The sequence below is a fragment of the Macrosteles quadrilineatus genome, unplaced genomic scaffold (assembly GCF_028750875.1).
Source record: "Macrosteles quadrilineatus isolate MER2022 unplaced genomic scaffold, UCM_ALF_1.0 Scaffold_8__2_contigs__length_117827958, whole genome shotgun sequence".
Lineage (NCBI taxonomy): Eukaryota > Metazoa > Arthropoda > Insecta > Hemiptera > Cicadellidae > Macrosteles > Macrosteles quadrilineatus.
Window position 1 is genome coordinate 99054130 of NW_026542601.1, and position 25060 is coordinate 99079189.

Below are 25060 nucleotides of genomic sequence, written 5' to 3' on the forward strand. Positions count from 1 at the left end.
TTAATCAGTGTATACATAAAATCACTTTGGAAACCTATCAAATCAATAAAAAGAACGTTTAAGAAACATCTTTCAAAGCCAAAATGCTCACTCAGTTGATTGGCTTATAGAAACTAAACTTTACACTTGAATGATCTCTGAACTGATTTACCTTTAACCTTACACTCGGTTTGCCAAGGAAATCGTTCTTATGTTTTCCTTATAAGACAGCCAATATTCTCTTGTCTTAGATGAACTTATCCAGCTGAGTTTTATTCTTTAACATGTTCTAACCAGGAACTCATATCTTATAATCATGCATTATAAATGATCAAAAATAATAATTAGGCTCATACTTATAAATAATGATCAAAAATTAATGTTTAAATAGAACCCCGGTTTTATTTACCATTGAAACATGGAAGAATTTAAAATGTAATTGAAACCCATTTGCTCTCATCCCTTATACAGGGAATAAAAAAAAACGAAATATGACTTGAGCAGTTAAATTACAATATGTTAAGTTTCTACTTAGATGTTAAGGCTGTAAACCTAAACTGTACGTAACAAAGATAATATATCTAAGGCATGGACTGCAAAAGACACTCTCCCACGGTTATCTGCTTGACGAGTACTTCGAACAGAAATATCCTTCCTCTATAACGTGAGGGATGTAAATTATCAACGAAGTAAAAGAGTGCATTGAGAAATCAATGAATTAAAACTGAAGCAGTGAAGTTATGTATATTTGAGCTAGATGAGCAAAGCTTAATTAATCTAATTAAGCTGAGTGAGCGAAGCTCTACTTCACTCGTGCATTTGATTTACAAATACTGCTTTTGAACTGTTAAAGCGATAAACACGAAATTAGGCAATGTAATATTAATTAACTATGGAAAGTTATAGATGTTAAAAGGTCGAAATCGGATTCCAGGGCTCTTACCATGTCTGTCGTAACAATGAATACGGCAAAATTTCAGTATGACTATTTTTATTAGCATTTCTCTTTTTAACGGGATTATTCATTAGTCTTGCGGAAATTCCATCTTTTTTTATTTTAAATGGGCCTTATGGGTAGATTGGTCAGCATGTGTTACCAAATAAAATCAAAATAAAAAACAAAGTGCCGTAACATTGGTGATGTTTACTAACGATCGATTTATACAAGCACATTACAAATACAGGACAAAATGAAAGAACAAACTGATGAATACAGTTGTGCATACTAATATACGACAAAATATAGAAATATACAAATAAAACAATTTAGCCATTGACGCGTGTAAAGCTCGTGCCAAAGAAACACATTTGTTGTATACACTTTGATAGCAATGGACAACCAACTAATTCGGCCTAGGGATATGTTGGGCAAAGAAAATTAAATATTGTACAGATTAGAATTAAACACCTATATGTTTTAGTAGCTACGAAAATTAAGATTCGCTGATGATAGAAGCTACTAAAAATGCTTATTTAGGAATTATTTATAAATGGAATGTTATCCTTTTCAAAGAACCAACTCTTCTTTTAAGTGTGCATTATTCACATATGCATTAAGATTAATTAGGCCAAAGACAAACCTTAAACGGCTAAAATATATTCTAATATACCTTTACTTTAAACTTCTGATACAAATATAGTCTATTCAATTTTATAAATTTATTGCATAAATTGATTTGTTGTGTGATTTGTGTTGTGGAAATGAATGATAAACCAAATTTCGTGTACGATACGAAATTATTTCTGATCACAAAATAAATCTCGATACTTAATATTAAAACTCAATGGTGATATTCGCTAGCTTGACGTAGTTATGGCTCGCATCGATAGTTCATATCAACAATTTAACATGTGTCACTTACAATCGTCAATAAAATCATATGATTATTTACTTTTCCGCAGAGAAGAACTCAGTTGCCATGGAGTAGGCCTAAGTCCCTTTGTTTGAGAGTAAACTACTATTTCATAAGTCCCATTCGTCCGAAGTTGGTGCATGTGGGTGTAGGGATCGCAGTAGGCTAGTTATTGGGTAAAGTACTCAAGGAGCAAACTTCGCCACCTCTTGTAGGTGCGGGGTACTTAAGTCAATACCTCCCATAGTGCCGTCCTACTGCACATTCCCCACAGGTAGTAGAAAGGGCATTGAAAACCATAGACGTGAAGCAACGGAAAAATTGAAAGGCCCTAACGGTGAAGATTGGACTCAGGAAGACTAGAAAACAAGTCGGCCCTGTATCATCTGCTGCAAAGCCAGTAGGATTTGGAAGAGTATAAGAGAAGTGTGATGATGTATCAACCCAGTCATTGTATTTAATCTAGGAAGTGGGACAAAAGAGGCTGACTAACACCCAAAGCTAAGCCAGGAAAAAGCCATAGGATGTTCATCACAAGCATTCAAAATGATGGAATAAAACACTGAGGCAACTGAAAAACAGCTAGGATCCGAAGCCAAAAAGAATATAACAAACCATATTACGGTGGTGTTAATGTTGTCAACCCTTACTAAGAACTGTCCAATGAACAAGAACCAAATCAAGTACCCAATAAAGAAAATCAAGTGCTATAGCGCAAACAGAGGAAGCCTAAGATTATGAGGATAGCATCTGTATTTTATCAACAATATTGGTGAACACTTGTAAGTATATTAAAACTTGTCTTTGAGATTGACTTAAAAAACAAGAGGTGGTCCATAGCTGGTAACATCGTAATGTCATATAGTACTATGTGTAGAGCGTGTTAACATAATAGCAGATGGAGTTAATAACACATGTTAATACACAACATGTTAATAAACAAATATTACTATCAAGTACTAAGGCCAAATATATTGAAAATAGTAAATATACTGGATATCTATTAAGATTTTTTATACCTACGTTTACAATAAAATTCAAGGGAAATACAATACCAGTGTTAGCTTTAGCACGATATATGTCTCTCTTTAGCTTTGGTATACATTATATTTTGGGGGACTACATTTAAATACATAAACAAGAAAATGCCTGCCAGCCAAATAATGTAGGATAAAATAAGTTACATTGCGTGAGACTAAATATATAACAAAAATATTTTAACATAACTTCAAACGTGTGGGTTCTATAAATCATTTTAGTTTCTACGAAAAGAATTTTCCTCAACCTTACAAAGTTGTTTGTAATCAAATAGAAAGTTTAAAGGATTTCTGGTTACGTCACAGAAGAAAAATATACATAGGTCAATATGATTGAAATATATATTTACAAAAATACTATTTGACTTTAGGGAAGCGGAGAGGGTCAAGAATACTTGGAATCTAATAATATTCAAATGCGGGTCGTTGGGGAAATGGCGTAAATAAAGATCAGAACATATCTCCCACGTTTTTTATTGCCACAGGCGATATATCAACAGAACCGTGTTTACTGTCGTTTAAAGTTATTAAATTAAATAACTGTATTTGTTATAATTATAACTGTTTCATAAAGCTTCATCGATTTACCTATTAATATGTTCAAAATTTTTATTATTTCTTTTTACATTTTATACAATTTTTCTTATGCCTAAAACCGTAAAGTACGAACTGTCCCTTGATATAATTGTGTTGTTTGGAAAACATATAATTGAGCTTGCTAAAACTTAAAACTAACGTACCAATAACATGAAATATTCATAGAAAGCATAATAGCTTAAATATTATTCTCCGAATTCGTACTCTTTCTTCAACTTAATATTTGTTTCATAATCTATGATAATTCGGTTGATTACTGAAAACAATGAATGACTTTGTATGCACCAACAATTCATCCTTATTTTTACAGCAATGTTTTCCAGTAAAGTATTTTAACTAACATGTCCTGATTCAAAGATCAATGTTGTTTTGAACAAAATCGTTTGTTTCTAATGAATCAATTTAATCAAGCATTCTACGACCCTCGTTAAACTTGTTTTGTTCTGAGGCTGGCTAATCCGATCTAAATGTTTTTTTTTTCTATACTTATTCTGTTTTTTTTTTGCTCTAAATACAGCTGAGGGTTTAAATTTGTATGTTTACTCGTTCTACGGGACTCACTAACTATGTAGGCTCTCACTATTAGTAGATTTTAAGAAATCAGATTTATCATCTCTTGCGTAAATGAGAATGTATCATTACTAAGCCCAAAGTTGTGTTTTGTGGGTTTTCGGATTTTTTAAATAAAATATATCTCGAATTACAGCCAAAGGATTTAGACTAAATTTTGGAAATATGGACTATCATCATGATTGGCTTAAGACACTACCTCAGGAAAAGTCGTATTTCGCTACACAAATATAAAAAAAAATACATTTTCCTTATAAGTCGCCAAGTAGCCATATTGCGTTCCTAAAAAAAGTAAACGGTCAACATAAGACGTCCAACATGTGTTTATAGTGGTTTATAACAGGCCATATACAGTGGATAAAGAAATTTTACAAAAGAAATTAGAAAGAGAAACACATTCCGTTGTAAGTATTGTCCAAACATTACACAGTTAACTCCTAATTAGGGAAAATAGTTCCGATCTGGTTATTTTACTTGGATATCTCCCACCTAAACTTAATACTTAATAGCAATCTTTAGTTTGACGGCGAGGTAAATATTTAAAAATATAAACATTTACCTTATGTACCTTTGTTTCCATTGTCTGTGGCATTACGAAAGAAGAATAGAGAGTGAGTCACAAATCTGAAACCGTATGTGTGAGATGTGAGCTTAATGTTATTTTCTGTCATTGGTTTGCGCCATAAATCAACAATGGATTTTAATGATTATAGGGAGGGAAATGCTGTGCGACTAGCACTTTAACCTAAGTAAAATCTTCTACGTTTATATCTATTTCGTTTTATTGAGTTTTTTTTTTAATTACAGAGGTTATAATAATTCGGAGATTAAATGGGTTTGATTTGTAGTAAAGTATATTTTGAAAATTATATATTTTTATTTTTTTATGCTATTATTTTTAATATTGAACCCAATTAACAACGACCGATCTAGGCTTGGCCTTCCGGTACTTATTAGTTTGCCTTAGCAATGATTTCTGACAAAATGGTGTCCTGTTGCTCAATACAATTTTACAAAACTGTTTTTTCGTTCACATTATTAGGAGAGACAAACATTATTGACATTTACAACCTAATATTGACACTATAGAGTTCCATTTCGAGAAAATTTAAAACATTTGATCACTAATAATAGAAGTTTAGCAGTCAACTAAACTAGGTTTGCTATATCGTAAGGTTATTATTATTGTATTTTTTAAGAAATATTTACTTCAAATATTTTGATATCGTGTCTAGGGGTTTCAATTATTCTTACCACTTTATACTGATAAGGAATAAAAAGCTTCACTAGGCCTATTATATTTATGTATTTTCATAAAATTGTTTAATTAATTATTACTGGTTGAAATAGTGTATATTGAACATACTTGCAATTAATTATATAGACATGCATATTATAACAGTGTAAGGCAAACTAAATGATTTTAATGTAAAATTATTAAATTTGAAATGTTTTTCGGGAGAGTCGGTTATTTTAAGCATTTAAATTTGTAATTGTATTATCTGTTCACTTCTACAGTGGATGCAAATATCTGGATAAGATGAACCTTAAAATAAAGCTATGTGTTACTTAAGGTTAACAAGACAAACCAGTTACTGAAATGTAATGAGAACACTGTATTAAAATCACTTTATATTAAAACAGCTTTTAAAAGCAATCATCTAGTCTTGTGGAAATGTTTTTCACTTGGAACTTCGACTTAAATTGCGAGAACATTTGTTTTTCTAATATCACGCCGGAGTTTCCCGAAAACTGTTACTACCGACGCAAAAAAGTTCATTTTATAAAATTTAATAGTTAATATAAAAAAAATATTTATACATTCTAGAAATGTATTTCCCTTTGATAATAGCTTTGAAAAGTTAAATGAAAACTGGAAAACCCCTTTCTAATGCAGAAGATTCGGAAATTGAAAATCTAAACTTCTTTCGTGACAATCTTCTAGCTTTGGGTGTATACCAATTTGATCATCATTTATATTTTCATCAAATTTTCACCTTTGATCAGATTGAGTTAAGGTTAAATTTTTTAGAAATATATTTGTTAATTTAATTAATCTCTTGATTTATTTAGTGGTCATTTTCTGTCAGTAGGCCTACTCCTATAGTGTACTGAACTGATAAAATATCTATAAATAACTACCACAACTTTGTTATTTACAAGTGGAAAATAAAACTTGTGCCAGATTGTTAATTCATAGCCTGTTATCAAAGAATTACTGTACCTACTATAAACCAGTATTTAAAACGTTACAGAACCAGTTTTTGGAATTTTCCTTAAACAGTAGTTACGTTTATATGGTAATTTATATGTCCATAATATGTGACTATTATCGTTGACTGCAAACCCTTTAATTTACAGTATTTATTTGCAATTCCTTTTAGATTTGATATGCCATGGTCCCAATTGTTTAAAACGTATATTTGGTTCACCGTGAATGAATTGTAAAGTAAGAACCGATATACAAAGTTCCAATGGACGAATTTAGAAAAGGGGCTGAACAATATACAATACAATATCCGGGCTCGAAATACAAATGAGTAAATGTAGAGAATGAACTTGTATACAATATCCGAGCTTGAGGTACCAATACAGTATATGAATATAGAGAATGGACTGATATAAAATATCCAGGTTCGAAGTATCGATGGATGATGAATGTGTGGGAAGGGGATATACTATATCTGGGCTTGAAGTACCAAAGGGTTAATTTATAGATGGAACTGATATATAATATTCGGACTCGAAGATGATCGCTGGGTAAATATAAGCAACATAGTTACATTGCATTACTTTTTATTACTTAACAGTTTAAATTCGTAATTAAACCCGGCATTGTGGTCAGAATATATGAGTTAAATTAGATACAGTGGTTTAGGAAATCTCATCAGCCCCCCACTTCCAATTATTAGCTTACCGCAATATTATAATTAAATTGATATGTGGTGACTATTTTATTATATATGCTAAAGTATAACAAATAAAATTATGATTGACATAATTATCTCTGTCAAAGACTAGTTTATGAATTGATTTCCTATTTATCACGTTTAAAGTATTTGTGTGGGGTAGAGTGCATAGTGGCTATCTAAATCAGCTTATGACTCTTAAAATAGAAACAATGATTACAGCTAAATCAACTTAATCAACAATAGGTTATGAGAATACATGCATAGTAATTAAAATAGTTGTTGAGATAATTATTCATGATCATTCATAATTAAAATAATTCATAATTCATAACAGTTAATTCATAATAATAAAAATTAAAAATAATTCGTCAATATTGACATATACTTGTAGTCATAATGACGTTTATTATAACAACTTACTAATGCACAGCATAATTCTATACAAATATCTTGTTCCTATGTTTATATCTCTGTTGATTTAAGTTAGTTAGATTTTAAGAATAATTTCTGAATAAGTCCTTATAGTACAACAGTGCTCCAATACCTAAACATTACTCTGTAAAAGAAAGGTAGGCCTATATCAAAATAAAAGTTAAGCAGCATTTAAAATAATACCATGACAAGTATTAACAATACTTAAAAACCACATACAGAGGACAGAGGACAGAGGGTGTTATTTTTCATATAAGAAAAATTCAGATTATTATCGTAGCAATAATCATACAATTTAACTATTATTTATGTTAACTATAACAATGATAAAATGATATTATGATATTTTTCAGTGGTTATTTTATAGTTACTCAAATATTTTTGTAATATGAATGATAGTATAAAGGTTACTATTATTTTGTATAATTTAGGGCAAAAGAGTGTAAATAAAATCTATGTTAAACAGCGAAGTAACAAAGCCTATGTGCAACACAAACTACAGCACTAGTTAGTCACTAACTATCTCGTAACAGATAACTAAGTTAAGCGTAACGACAGAAGTTTGCTCAATTTGCTAATGTAGATGTGTTAACTACTATTGTACTGTATATTTTACAAACTTATAATACTTTTATGCTATAAAAAGAGTTTATTTAATTTTCTTGTATACTGCTTACTTAAATATTTTAAATATAAATTACTAGGTGAAACCCGTCGAAATCGACGGTTACTTTCAAGGCTTACGCTAATTCATCTACGAAAAGTTAGGTGTAGTGGAATATTTTTAATATATTTTATTTTTCGTCACTCTTTTCAATATCTAGGACCACTTCAAACAAAGAATAGTTTAAATTTAAAGCAGTTTAGCAAAGCAACGATAATTTGGCTTTCTTCTCAGCAGGACATAAATTATATCAATAATATCCTGTTGTAATAACTTTCATTGTTTATTAAAACAGTTCTTGTTTGTCCATCAGATGCACAGTTCAGGCGAAATCCAATGTTTTATAACAGATGCTAGACCATAAATTACAATATCATGTTAGCCGATAAGTTAGTATAAGCAAACTGGTTACACTACTGGATTAAGTAGCCAGTCATATTTCTCTACACCTCATGTATTGTTATATTGTGGTTTTTTGTGGGAAATAAACTTCATTATTCATTATTCATATACTTGAAGTGAAGTTGGCTTTTATTCTTGGACTGTTAGGGACCTCCTCGTTTATATGGTTGTGCGCCTTCGTTGGCAACAAATATGCAAATGGCATAGCAATGTGGAATTTCCAAAACGCAAAAAATACTGCAAATTGGCAGTTGCGTAAATATTGACGTTTACATGCATTGTTAAACAACGTATCTTATAAAGGATGATGTGATCTAGTTTAAAAGGAATATGACCTTTCTGTCATGACAGTAGCTGCTTGAATCGTATTTACTCTTTGTGCCTTTTTTACAGCCAAAATGTCAGGTTATTTTCAATCTTGTTAACAACCCAGTGGGCTACGGTCCGTAATATAGGCCACTGCAAATAATTTGTCAAGATAGGTACCATTTTAGGCAAGGTCTATCTTTGGAGGTTATTAGACACGATAAGAGCACAATAAACTTCTTCTGCAGATAAATAATCTGCTGGAGAAAAAAAAGCCGAATTATAAATGTTGCAATGCGAGTTCGAGCATTTTGTAACTATATGGGTAAGTTACATAGTATTTTTTAGGCTGCTGCTCAGTGAACTTTAAGAATATATTTTTTAGAGATGAATTAAATATATTTTGTTGCTGAGTAGCGCTAGTAAACATGCACAACCCATTTCGTTATTCTAATAACATTCAAAGGCCCTCTAAGAGTTCAAATTCTTATTTGTTTACATATTATGTGTTCACTATGCTGAATGAATACATCGAAGTCACCTCTCTGAAAAGTCTGTAGTAAATTGCAGTTTTACAGCATAATGACTTTCTAAATGCACATATTTCTATATAAATATTGTAAAATGTTTTATCCAGTTGCTGTAAACTACTATTAGTTGAACAAAATATGGACACGGCTCAAATTGGCAACGTGCCCTTCTGCACTACTTGTATAATTTTGTAGTATTACACAATCGAAGACTTTTCCAATGATTGAAAGCATGTATGACAATAATCTCATGAACCTATGATGAACTGTCTAGAATAATATGATAAAATATAGGGAAAAGGTGTTAAAAAGGCAGACATCAACCGGTAAAATAGATATAAGATAGTTCAATAAGAAACAATTGTAAGAGTTAGTGATCAAATTATTTTCCACTGATTTCGTAATGGAACTTTATATTGCAACACATGACATTATAAAGAAGAAAATCAATTTTAAAATCAGAAAATAACATTGCAAATACTTTTTTTTGACAATTCAGTCACTCCCAATTAAATGTGTGTTGTTTAAAATACGGTTTTAAAATTAACAGCTGTTTTATTAAAAAGTATTATACATATGACCAAAATGTAAACAAATCTGTGGAGGGATCTTTAAAGGCTTCTGGGGCAGAGCCCTAAGCGAATTTACTTCGTTTTTCTTTTGTTAACTCATCTACAGACCAAGACCTTTCTTTGGACACCTCTACCAAGTTTCTACGCCCAGCCGTTCTCTCAAATTAGTGGAGACAAAGTTTCCAATTAAATATTTAGATTCCCCCATGTTAATCTTATGGGAGAAAACCCAACTTTGATGGAAGATCCTGCCCAAACTAATAAAGATATCAAAAAACGAACAGATCAGGGCAATTGTTTTGACACTTTAATCATCAAAATCGGTCCAAAAATGAGGGAGGAGTTCTGTTCACAAAAATCGGCTTAGCGTATTATATATATAGATTTGCCTGTTAAGGTTCAATGTATAAAACGTAATTGTTCCTCTTACTGTAATTTTGAGAGAAAACTTTTTCACTTTTATTTATTAACTTACAGTACTAGAGTTACATTAACGCAATTTATTCTAAGGTCGATAGAACTTTGGCATTTTGGAATAAAATATAATCAAGAAGTTTTATAGTAGATGTCCCGTATGACTCTTGTTACTTGTCAATGATGCAGGCTGGATAATTCGAAAAACGATTGCTCAAAGTACTAAAGTATCTCTTTGTAGTACGTGTTGTTTATTGATGTTGATAGAATGTAAAAACTGTATCGATTTTATATTATTATTATGAACAATTGCCTTTCTTAAAAAAATGCCAATGTACAAAACACTCGAATTAATATATTTAAAATGTTCTATTTTGGTATACATGAAATCTGTTCACTTATGGATAAGACTGCGAAATATCATGTATGTAATGTATTTATTGATTAGTGGGTAGTTTCTTCATAATATAAGTTTTTTTCCTATTTTTGGTTGAAAAAGTAAGTTATCTATTCTTTCTTCTATGCTGTTCAACTTTTTGTCTTATTATTAAAAATCCTAATTTAATCCTAATTTAATTTGTCTTAATTTAAAATCCTATTTATGTTCTATATAAGCAAAAGATAGCATGAATAAAAAACTCGTTATGTAAACAATTCAAGGAAATTTTTAAAGCAAGGCGTATCACTGACTTACAGCCTATTAGAAACGATCCCGCAGTGTCGCTGACACCTCGACCTCGATTACTTTTTTGTCTTTCCATTACGTTTATGTTCTACAGATAATACGATAAAATTTAGCTTTTGATTGTTCCCACTAATATTTTAGTTATATTTTTTTACAAAGTTTGCATGTTTGTTAAAATATGTATGCAAGTGTTATATCTGAATGTTTACATCAGGTTAATTTAAGTTTTAGTAAATTTCCCTATTAGGTGGTAGCTATTACTGCAGGTGGCACTGAAAGATATATACCAGGGACTGATTATTTTCTTCTCTTTGATGTCACTATTGGCCTAAAAATGTTCGTTTTAATTTGTGTACATGTATAAATAATATACAGGATGTTTCGTAGTCATTGTCAAATATTTTAGGGTATTATTATGAACGAAAATTTCGATAGAAATGGATAATTATATCTTATTCCTACTTCCGGCATCAGCCACTTTTAGATTTTTTTAAATTTCTTGACAGTGCCTAATAAAATATTATTTTCCTTAACTCTTAGCCAACATAATGATTTTTTAATGGTTTTTTTTTAGAATCTGCAGTAGATATTCCATCGGAAAAAGTATCGTTTGTTACAGCCAAATGCATATAACACATTGTAAATTCAACATGAATAACGAATTTGGAAAAATCAATGAAATGGGCATCACAACTTACGAAAACTTTTCCATACGCCTTGTTAAAACTGTCTAATGTATAATTCCTTTATAACATTGTTAACACTAACTACCAATGATTCTGTATGTAAGCAATTCTTGAAAGTAAAGACAATGTTTTTTCATTAGGAGTATCCTTAATCAACAGTAATTATGTGCGTGTAAGCATTTTAATATGCATTTTGTTAGTCTTGAATTGTAGAAAGTATACCGAATTTTTGGATGTCATTATTTGGCAATGATAATACCTTAGAGCAATATCTAAAATATTTGTGAAATTAGTCCGTTACTAAAGCATGTTTGCCTTTTCAACTTAACTAACAGTAAATCTCTATTATTTATTTACTATGTTATTTAATCCGCAGTTGTAAACATGATATTTGTTTTACTGGCATTTCATTTGTAAAAATAATCCTGTCTAACTTCCATCATGGCCTGACTTTTAAACTAGCAAAGAATTTAGTAGGAAACATTAATTATGCCAACACCAGCTATACACACTTTTACTACATCCTAATTTACTACACCTAAAATGGCAACTTACCTTAACAAAGAAATACTAAATTTTAATTTCGTGTTTTTTTTTTATTAAAATAAAAATACCTCAAACAATTTAACTAGTTCAACGCAGTTGGAACCATAATAAAGTAAAATATCCACCTAAACTGATTTTCAAACAAAATCATAAAGATAGAACAAAATGTATATATATTTTTTTAAATTAATATTCATACAGCTGAGACCTCGTGTGCCCGATCTTGACTTTTATAATTGAAAATAACCGCATCGATTACTACACGCAACTCCAGAAAAAATAAGCTTAAACTGGGGAATAGGTGATACAAAGGAAAAAAAACAATGGCTTTGATCCCTGGGACTCGAGAACTTCAGTGGAGATGAAAAAAAGTTAAGTAACAGAGGTAAAATGGGAAGGGAGTGTCCGCATCATACGGGGGTTGTTTCTAATGGCTTTTAGGTCAAAAGTAAACTGTGACGTTTATACTTCTTTCTAAACCTGTCTAAGTGTCTCTGCCTCTTAATCCGGAGTCAGGCAAACATGTTTAGTTGTTTTTTGGTTTCTTTTTTTATTATATGAGCCTATATGTCTGTAAAATATACAATTAAAAATAATATTTTTTAAACGAGAATTTTTACATACACTGATCCAAAACACATAACACACACACACATTTTTTTACAAAAAAAAAATTAAAAACCTCATTAAAACTAAAAAAAGTCAGTTAAGTATGATTAATAAACCTTACAGATGTGAAGTTCCATAGTTTTTGTATCTTTAAGCTAGTCTGACTGACTTAATTTTATAATGTATGTGACAAGGTATGAATGCATCCTTTCCAAATTTTGTAGTTCGATTATTTTTGGGCTAATTACTTCATGCTTAAAAATCCATATTTATGAGTATTTCTCGAGAACTGAAAATTTAAGAACTTGTATACCACGTCAATGTTTGTATTAAAAATATGAGAAAATTACCTTTTCCCACCAAAATATAAAATTATAATTTAGTCGGTTCAAACACAACAAACGGAGCAACCTTTAGATGAAGAGTTGAACCAAGTGTTCAGAACTGACTTTGTAGGGTTATGTTTGTGTAAAATTTTGACATCAAAGAGTTAAGTTTGAAATTAAGTCAAAGGCAGCGCACTTAGCTGAATTACTGCTCCTTACGTTTGTAAATATTTTATTTAAAATAAAAATATAAACACTTCTATTTTAAATCTACATACTTTCTTAAATTATATAAGTTAGAAGTAGTTTTTCTAGCGACTAGTTAGGTATTTATTCTTGTATTCCTGGGCTATGTAAACGTTTAAAAGCAAACAGTTTAATACGCATGGTGGATTTTGGGGTTTAAATCTCAGTAACTATTTCATGAAATAGATTACTGGTAAAAATATCTTGTTGAAAAAACGGATGATTTTTAGAGAGGTCGAAAATTGATTACAGTAAAATTATGTTAAGCAATCAATATACTTCAATATGGGATCTCTCATTAGAAAGACACAATTTTAAATATCAAAATGTATTATAATTTATTACATCAATTTAACATATTAGTTCAATATAATATTAGTTTGAGAATGATTAACCCATACATCTCTTTTTGCATATGTCTACTTAAGAGATTCGTTGTTAGGGATGAAAAATAAAATAATTTAAAATACCGTAAATACAGTATTAGCCAAAATAAACAGTACTGAAATACTTTTAATAATTTTAATGGTAATACTTTTATTTTATGTATAAATTTTAACAATACATAAAAGTCAAAGGAAGCAAAATCGGCTAAACACGGGTAATAACATGTTCAATATGAGCCGCATTCAGTTTGAGGCAACACTCGTACCGTTCTTGTAGGTTTTGCACCATTTTTATGAATAGGGGTTGTTCCATTCTCCTAATACACATGGTTATTTTTTCTTTGAGTTGAACGATGGTAGATGGTGGGTCTTCTCGGAAGATGTTTTCTTTCAACATTCCCCACACGTAAGCATCCGGTGTTGTAAGATCGGGGGAGTGGGCTGGGTAAGGAAAGTTTGAAGCTTGGACCACCCGCACGTCCAATTCCGTATGAGCGAAAATAATGCTCTACGATAAAAGTTTTTTCTAAAGTTGTTAGCACCATGTTAACAAAAACTAACCTCAAATAAGAAAGAAGTAATGAACGCAAAGCCGTGGCAACAATCACCTATTGAATCAGCTGATCAAGAAGGCAACTACAGCTGATTCAGTTTCAGTACTGTTTATTTTGGCTAATACTGTATAAAGCAGTATGGCTAGTAATATTATTAATAGTAAAGTGTTAAAAAGTTTATGTCGTATCCCAAATTTGAATAAATAAATACTTAGCCTACTTACTTACTCCTGTGGCCATTGGAAACCTAGGTGGCTTTTGGCCTCGCCAACCATGTGCCTCCAAGCTCTTCTATCCTCTGCCAGCTCCAAGTCTGCTCCCATTCCTCTCAAGTCCTTCGTCACCTCATCAACCCATCGCATTCATGGTCTACCTAATGGTCTCCTTCCTTCTGGTATACCTCTGAGTACCATCTTTACCATCTCTCTCTCACTTCTACGGTTAATATGGCCCATCCATCTCAACCTCCTACTCTTAACTAGTCCCACAATATCTGGTTCACCATATAATTCTTTTAACTCTCTATTTTTCCTTATCCTCCATGCATTTCCTTCTTTTACTGGTCCAAAAATTCTTCTCAAAATTTTGTTTTCAAAAGTAATAAGGCGCTTCTGGGATTTTTTGGTAAAAGACCAAGTTTCTGACCCGTATAGCAATACAGGTTGCACTATAGTTTTATACATTCTTATTTTAGTGGTTTTTGATAGCAGTTTGCTTTTGAATAATTTTATCAAACTCCAGTATGATCTTTCCGCTGCTGTGATTTCTATTTCTTCTCTATTATTGTTTGTGATCATCAATCGTACTACTAACAGCCTATCTGTATCTAACTCATCTAATTTAAAGTTGCCGTGACACAAAAAGTTATCTTTTGATTCCCTCAGATTATTGAACCTGGAGTTGTGCAAAGCATCTTATAAGTATGTTCCTAAACACATTATTTTGACAAATCAATGTGAAAACACCTTCATTTACGAATTGTATCCTATTTTGAATAAATAAATAAACATACATAAATAAATAAATAATTAAACATGAATAAATAAATTGTTATCTTGAGTTTTTTTTTGTGTTTAAATGAGTTAAGGTTTTTTCCCGAAATTACAACAGAATTATATTTTAAACAGGGTCTAAATCAGCCACATTAATCTAAAAAGAATGAGATTAAATGCTATTTTTCTGGTTCTTCAGATTGTATATTGCTTACTTTCAAATTAGGGTCTCGTCTCTAAATCTACATAGTATTTTACCTAGTGCACGAAATTATTTGTATTCGGAATAGAGTGGTTAGTTTAACGTTGACAATACACCTTTTTATGCGTACCATCGATTGACAAATAATAGATGATTGAGTTGTAAAACTGAATTTTTAAATATCAATTACTCAAAATTTATTTTGTTAGTAACCAAAGAATGGCATGCTTTGAACAAAGAGAAAACTGTTTTATATTTTAATAAACGCAATGGTCAATGAATATTCATATAAATAGACAACCTATTGCCACGTTTAACATGAATCAGGATAGGAAGGTTTTGATCTCAAACTCGTACTACTAACAGCCAATCTGTATCTAACTTATCTAATTTGAAGTTGCCGTGACACAAAAAGTTATCTTTTGATTCCCTCAGATTATTGAACATGGAGTTGTGCAAAGCATCTTATAAGTATTTTCCTGAAAACATTATTTTGCAAAATCAATTTGAAACCCCCTTCATTTCCGAATTGTGTCCTCTTTTGACTGGTTAAAACTGGTTGTTTCAACACTATCATTTACCAGGCTACTTTATGCTTAGTTGGAGATCTTGGTTGTTTCTCAGTAGTATAAATTAATATATGAATGACTTATAAGAAACAAACCTATATTTTTTATCTTAACTTAAAATTAAAGCCCCCTTAGAATAAAAATAAAACTCGAAAGCTAACACAAATATTGTGACATTCCTGATGTTTTGAGAATGCCTCTATAGTAATGTATAAATGAGTCTGAGCTTTTAGATTCAAACAGTAAATAAAATTTAAATTCCATTTATTTTTTGTTATGTTAAAAAAATTAATAGGTGTTGACGTTATTATAGTATAAGTTATTTTATATTGTTTTATTTTTAGATGATGATGTATTATTAAAACACCGAGGGATTTAATTAAAACATAAATTTACCAACAGATCAAGCAAGTAGCAAAATCGTTATGACAAAAAACAGATAACACCTTTATTAATTTTATAGGTTTTATAATGTCTATAGTCAATACCATTTCATTTTATTTTCAGGTGGTCCATTGATTATAATATAAGAGGAAGTTGTGTGGATTAAAGTGGTTATTTTATGGTATAGTAATATCCTTGGACAGTTTTAATCGTGCAGTTAGAAGTATAGGAGAGAATTAATGATCCATTTAACCGTAAGGGTTTATGTTTTTATGGCAAATTAAACCATATTAAAAACTGTTAAAAGAAGGAGTAATAAACGTTTCTAAAGCTTTTAAAGTAAAAATAATGTATTGTTTTTAAATATATTCTAGCCTTTTGACCGTTTTAAAGTTTTAACAGATGATAGCACGAAAAAGAAATATAGTAGGCTAGGTAAAATATTGAGATTTAAAACTATTACATATCACAATGAATGGACAACTCTCCCAGATAAAGAAAAATAAGTTGCATGCAGATATTTTTAATTTTTACTTTTCAACTTAATGCCAATCTGCAGTCCATCAAACAGAAAAAAAATCAATAAAACATCTTTAACTTCTGAGTAATTAACTGTAAGTAATCGATTGTTAGCTTAACAAAATATATCGAAGCTAATATCAACATAATGAAACCCTCGTGCAAGCATATGGAGTTTATCATACGATAGAAATCTTAACAACAACAAGAGTATCTTAAGATAACGTTTTTGTTACGTGACTGTAATTGTGTGGTAAACATTTAAAGATTTAACAATACTGAACTAATTTAATATGAAACCTGTTTTTGGAGTTGTATTAAAGTAAAAAAGTCTATTAAATCATTAAAAAGATTAATTCATTAAAAAATAATAAACTAAATTAAATAAATAATTTTTTTAATATGTATTTAAAATCCATCTATAGCATCAGTTAATCTTATTTGACTTAAAATTGATCAAATGAAATCCAATCACAAGATTGAGAGGGCGGACCAATGCTCCGTTAAAACTTATGTGAAAACTACCCACTCTTAGGCATCACAAACTATATCTATTAATCGATGACTTTCGTTGCAATAATACCATAATCGCAATAATCGTTACAATAATAGCTATAATAACATATATTACCGATACTTTACAGTTCGTTAGGTCAATGGAATTAACTCAACCAGCATTAAACTAAAACAAATATACTCACAGTTTCCCATATTATATTTATTTTGAATGCCTTTGCTTTACGTGAGTCTTCAAAAATATGTGTCAAATTTTCATTGGTCTTTGGGGCAGCCCGATTTCGAAGAATGTTTATTAAAAATTGCTTGCGCCCTATTCTAATGCCCATTGAATACACAAACAAAATTTCAAAATAATCGTTCAGTTCGTTTCAGAGTAATTTTTACAAACACTTTGACAAACAAACCTTGTATATTAGCTTTGACTATTAAAAGTCAGTAATATTAGTCCAATAGTCATACACATGTGAGATGTCCAAGTCTATTCATAGCTTTGTTCATAAATACAGGGTGATTGATATAAGTGTGCCAGCTGTTTCATTCGGAAACTATAAGAGATATCAAAAATGTTAAAAGGTAAGTGCCATGGATTTTTTATTTTAAAAATTGTAGTTAAGTCGGAAAAATATTTTTGCCACCATTTTTCCAATATGGCCACCAACTTTGATTTTTCTTACGGGACGCCCTGTATTTTATGATGGATTCCGGTAGAAAACGGAATTTTAAGACGATTTTACTTTGTGTATTTTTTCATAAACCTAACCGTTTCAAAGATAATAATGGTTAAAGTTGTGAAATGTCGAATAGTTTTCGAATAAAACAGCTGGGCATGCTTGCTTAGGCCTACATCAAAACCCTTTCTCATGCCAAAATTTCACAACTTTAACCATTATTATCTTTGAAACGGTTAGGTTTATAAAAAAATACAAAAAAGTAAAATCGTCTTAAAATTACATTAAAATTATTAAAATTCCACGAGGTTTTTTGATGTCGGAATACATCATAAAATACAGGGTGTTCCATAAGAAAAATCAAAGTTGGTGGCCATATTAGAAAAATGGTGGCAAAAATATTTGTTTTGACTTTACTACAATTTTTAAGATAAAAAATCCAAGTCACTTAACAAATTAACTTTTTTTGATATCTCTTATAGTTTTAGAATAAAACAACTGGCACACTTATATGAATCACCCAGTATAAGTTTATCTAATAAACAACTTTTCAAACTGTGGAGCTATGAAGATTCATTATAGAAAAATATACTCTGCGCTTTAGAATTTGTGATAAAATAGTTAAACAATGGTTAAACCAGACGGTAAGAAAATCTTGCAACAACGAAAAAATTAACCTATAGGATAATTTATCAGTTTTATTGTAATTCGTTACTGATATGTCCAAACAACTAATGGATTTACGAGTGACATCAACAGTAAATATAGTAAAACTTATAAAATAACCAAACTATAAATCTTTTGCACTGTACTGTCAATTCTCATAATAATTAAGTAAGTCCCTGTTATGTCTGGAACGGCTATTTAGAATGGAAATGCCTGAAACCCATCATTCGTAACAAACTTTGTTAAACAACCCAATTTACAGTTATGTTATAATCTACTTATACAGCATACATTCACGTAGGTTTATCTAAAGTCCTTTATGAACAACTAATATTTACTATACACGTCATCGACTACTCTTGAACCGTTTAGACTTTTTTTACTTTATCAAACATACGTTTAACAATACTACACAGTTACTATACAGTTAATCACTATCAGCGATCACTAAGACGATTCGATTGATTGGTTTAAGACGATCACTGTGACCATCAGAATGTTAACATTATTAGTACAAATGAACTGTGTATTGCGTAGCGTGTTCAGGTTCGGTAAACTTGTTCACTCAATAACAGTGATACCAATCATAGCTAAAATGTTCTGTGAAATAATTCGCCATGACAGAGTTTATCGATGCTTACTAATGGGTTGACTATTGACAACCATTTATTTGAGTATACAAAGCAGGCACTAATGTATATATACATTGGAGTAAATTGTTTTTAGTTTTGAGAACTAAGTTGGCTCCTCACATTGAGTTAATTCGGTAGAGGTCAAACTGAAGACGTAAGACATATAAACACAGCCTTTCTTAACGGGTTAAGTTAAAAAGCCATTAGACAATAAAAATAGTGTCATAAAATCGTAGATTGGTAGGACATTTTTACTCATACCATTACAAGTGTATACGAACTTTCAAATATGCTTAAGTTAGTAAAATATGAATTACAAATGTATAATAAAATTATATACTATGAAGTGTTTTAATATAAATAACACAAATTAGTCTAAAGTTTTGTTTGTGCATCTTTAATGGCAAATGACTTTAATGATAACAAGGGACATGCCCCACAGCAGCTGGTCTATTATTAAGGTTACTACTTATATATTGAGATTAAACTCTACAATTGATATGTAATGGTGAATCTTAGAGTGAACTTTGATTAATGAGGATAATAGTTTACTGTGATGGTAATATAATAGTGCATCTTTAATGGCTTGAAAAAGTAAGATGGCGCCAGATGAAGACAGCAATCTTTGTAGTGTCTGCAAAAATGAAGTTAAATCAAATGAAGCAGGTCTTAAATGTGAAGGAAAGTGTAGTATGTGGTTTCACACAAAATGTGTCAGTATTACAAAACTGAAATATGACAAAATCGTAAGTTTAGGTGAACTTGTATCTTGGTTTTGCCCTCCCTGCAAGAAGGTACTTGAGGATAGGCATTGCAATCAGGTAAATTCTTGTAAAGATCATGTCTCCTGTACTTCTTTAAAACGTCTTGAGGACAAAATCTCCAACATTGAAGACGTAAATAGTAATTTTTTGATAATGCTTCAAGATCTCACTAAAGAACTTAGGAAAGTAAACCTAACCTTAAATCAAAATGTATCCCCAGTGACTCCTTGCTCAGACTCAGAAATCTGCACAAATAGGTCATTTTCAGATGCTCTTAAGTCCGTTGCGTCAAAGGAAAGGGATTTATTTGACCAGAAAAACAGTGTGCGCGGTTCCTCAGGTCTTTCGTCAAGTGTTGATGTTGTCTCTTGCCCCAAGCCTAAGCCTCAGGCTAATTCAAAAATAATCTGCAAAGATAACGTGCGTAAACCTAGGCCTGACTGTGATAGTGATGGTTTCACCAGTGTTGTTTACAATAGGACAAAATCTCCCAAGTCTGTTGCTAGAAAGTCTGTTAGGCCTACCCGAGGCAAACCAAATAATAAAACTATGCTTATTTCTGGAAGCTGCAATACCAACAGACTTTCAGCAGCGAGTAGGCAAACCTGGGTTTATGTAACCCGGTTTGAATCTTCAACTTCTGTTGACGACATTAAATCCCACCTGCTGTCTAGTTTCGCCAATAAAAACTTTGTCTGTGATAAGCTTGAGGCTAGGCACAGCTCATACGCTTCTTTCAAAATAGGGGTCCCTTTTGAACTGGAAAGTGAGGTGATGAAAGCCGAACTGTGGCCTGTGGGTATTCTCATTGGTAAATACTTCCCCTCTCGTCCTCGTCAAAACGGGGATGGTGTCCGTAATGTTGAAACCAATGGTTTTTTAGTGGATCCAGTGACCCAAAAAATAGACAGTTAAATATGGACAGTACACCAATATACGTAAGTAAGCCTAGGCCTAAGCCTATTACAACCTACTGTGTGCTTTCTCTTCTTTTTTTAAACATACAGGGACTTGGTGATAAGCAACCTTTGTTGGAGGAATTCACATTATTCCAGCAGTGTGACTTGGTGTGCCTCTCGGAACACTGGGTCCCAACATCAGGTAATGACTTTTTAACCTTGAACGGCTACTACCTCGTAAGTAATTTTTCAAGGTCTACCAGTGCCAGAGGTGGAACTCTAATTTTTGCTCGTGCTAATTTGAATTGTAGAACTTTGGACATCTCAGAATTTTGCATTGAAAAATCTATTGAAGCATGTGCAACAATAATTGATTCCCATAAGCTAATAGTAATTTCTATTTATCGCACTCCTGACAGTAATGAGTGGATATTTCTTGAACAGCTGGAGAAAATTTTACTTTTAGTTTTTAAATGGGATAAACATAAAGTGGTCATTGGAGGTGATGTGAATGCGCAATTTGATGTGAATTCAGACAAGAGGTCAGTTACTGAGCTACTCAACTTGCTTAGACAATTCGACATCTACCACCATAATGAGCTTCCAACTCGTAACAACGCCTGTCTCGACAATGTTTTTTCTAATGTTAAGAAGGATGATGTGTTTTGTGCTGTGGAAAACTTTCACTTCTCCGACCACAGTGGCCTCCTTTTTCGAATTGTATCCAACAGTTCTGATGAGCCTAATAAGATTTCTAACACTTTCACCTCAAAAAGAATTTTTTCTATAAACAACATGGAAATTTTTAAATTCAAACTTAGCACGATCAATTGGCAACACATATTTGAAACCTTGGATTGGCAACAACATGATTACACAGGTAACATTTTCACAATTTTCTTTGATAATTTATTGCATGTGTATGATGAGTGCTTCCCTCTTCATAAGTCCCGTTCTAGGCCTAAACCACCTAAGAAAATCAACCACACCTGGTACACATCAGATCTTTCTAGGCTCAGAGAACAGGTAACATGTGCATACGATAGTTATAAGATATTTAATAATGATCTATTTAAATTAGTATATAAGAATATTAAGTCTGAGTATAGGAAAGCAGCCAGAGAAGCAAAACTCAAATACAATGCCAGTTTAATTGACAGTTCGGACAATAAATGCAAAGCCGCCTGGGCTCTTATCAAACAAAATTCTCAATCGAACTGTAAAACAAACAATGTCCCCATTGACCCAGATATCCTTAATAGTTTTTTTTATTAATTCTGTAGCTGATATTAGAAACAGCATTAAGAAACCTACCAACTCTTATGACCAATTTTTAACCAACATGACTCGTAAGAATATCTCTTTCAGTTTCTCACCAGTTAGTTGTGTTGAAGTTGCTTCGATTATATCCAATATGAAGAACACCAAAACCCAAGACTATTATGGGTTTTCTAACTGGCTAATAAAAGAAGTTGCTGAACATATTGTAGTGCCTTTAACCCACTGTATAAACGTCTGTCTTTGGGAAGGGGTTTTTCCAGAGGGTTTAAAAATTTCCAAAATTTGTCCAATTTTCAAAAAAGGGGAAAGAGACAGCCCAAGCAGCTATCGGCCAATATGTCTAGTACCTGTACTGTCCAAGGTGCTAGAGCATGTAGTATACAATCAGCTGACTAACTTTTTTGAATTAAACTCACTTTTCAACAAACATCAATTTGGATTTAGAAGTGGACAGTCTACTATGGATGCAATAGGTTCCATGGTTCATGACATATTGAACGCTTTTGAACAAAAAGAATATGCCTGGGCGACCTTCATTGATCTCAGCAAAGCGTTTGACTGTGTCGACCATGATGTCCTGCTCTATAAGTTGGAATTTTATGGTGTTCAAATTAATGTTTTAAAACTGCTGAAGACATATCTTTGTAACCGAAGACAGATGGTTTGCTGTGGGGGTCGGTGGTCCGCAGTTGCCTTAAGCAACTGTGGGGTACCACAAGGCTCTGTTTTGGGCCCTCTGCTATTCTTAATCTCTATAAATGATCTTCCATCCAGTCTCAAATGTAACACATACCTTTATGCTGATGACACAACTTTGCTTACACACAGCAGAGATTTAGAATCTCTTGAGCTTGAGGTAAAAAACTCAGTAAAGGTAGCAGCAGAATGGTTCTCTGCGAATAGTTTTCTGTTAAACGATGAGAAAACCCAAACTGTTGTCTTTGGACTTCGTAAAATTCCTGAAGCACAATGTGATAAGGTCAAAGTTGTTAGGTTTTTGGGTGTTTATGTGGATCAACTCCTGTCATGGTCATATCATGTTGAACATCTCTGTACTAGACTAAGTAGATTGACATTTCTTTTCAGAAAACTCAATGATGTTGTTCCTTTTGACTATATAAAAACTGCCTATTTTGCAATTTTCCAATCAGCTCTTAACTATGGAATAATCTTTTGGGGCAGCAGCCCTTACATCACTGATGTTCTTTTAATACAGAAAAAGGTGATCAGGATCATGGCAAATGCCAATTACAAGGAACACTGCAGACCAATTTTTGTAGATTTTAAGATTTTGACCGTTGTTAATTTATTTTTATATAACATTTTGTTGACTAGTTTTAAGAACCTGAAATCCCACACTCTTAGGGGTGATGTACACAAGTTTAATACTAGGAATAGAGGTAAAATTGACATCCCTTATGTTAGACTTGAAAAAATGAAATCTTATTATGAAGTACTGGGACTCAAATGCCTAAATAAACTCCCCAAGGAAATACTGTTATTGAACAACAAAGCCTTCAAAAATAAAATTCTTCTGCGGCTGACCGTACACCCTTTTTATGGGCTGGGAGAATTTTTTGAATGTTCAACCAAAGAAATCATAATCTAGTCACTGCCTTGTTCTAAGTATTTTTTTCCACTAAATTTTATCTTGTTATCTATTTTTTCTGTAAGTATACCGTAGTCTTCACTGTGCCATCTAAATGACCTTTGTATCTATTTGATTTTTTTGTCTATGCCTTATTTGTTATGTGCTGTAATTTATCTTTGACTTGTGTTTTTGCAGCATGTATTCAACTTTTTTGACGTATCCTAATGCATGTACATGTCTAATGGAATAAAATATTGATTCTGATTCTGATTCTGAATGTATATCAAACAAACTATACAGGGTAATTGGCACCCTGTGTAGCTGGATTTATTTCCTAACTGAAATAAATTTTGTCATAAATATATTTCAGTAATCTAAGTAATACTGTCTAGTAAAACTAAAACTCCTAAGTCTTGAGATATCATTTAAATGTTTGTCTCTCACAGAAAATGGTTCTTTGAATAGTTGTATTAGGAAATATCCTGCAGTGCTAACTAAACAGTCAACATCCTACGCTCTAACCACACCAACAATAGATAACCAATCCTCCATAACTAGTGTGATTCTATGTCAAGACTCAGAGAGGTACATACTACTTTCCCGTGGTGATCACATAATTGAATGGCAATAATAATTTATTAAAACTGACATTTAGACAGCAATGAGTACTTTTGCTGGTTAACGGAATCTGAATTCGTCCATCCAATTCAACATATCGTTCTATATAATATTTAGTAAGCTCCTTAATAATTTTTAATATTTCGTAAGTTTTTCCAGTCTGCCTTTGTTTCCGATTAGTTCCAAAACTGAAATCAAATCCAAGCAATTACGTCATATTTGATAAATGTACTAAAAAAATTGTGGTTTGGTAACTTTTTTTGTGAACGAGTTGAACGAAATCCATGGCCGGAATATATATGGTCATCATTTTTAATTTCATACTGAAAAAGTGTACTTATATTTTACATAAACTTACATAGTACAATTTGCTCACGTACGTTCGAAAAAAAAAATTAAATCCTCAATTATGTATGAGGAAACCCCGATTGTAATTGGCTATGTATAGCT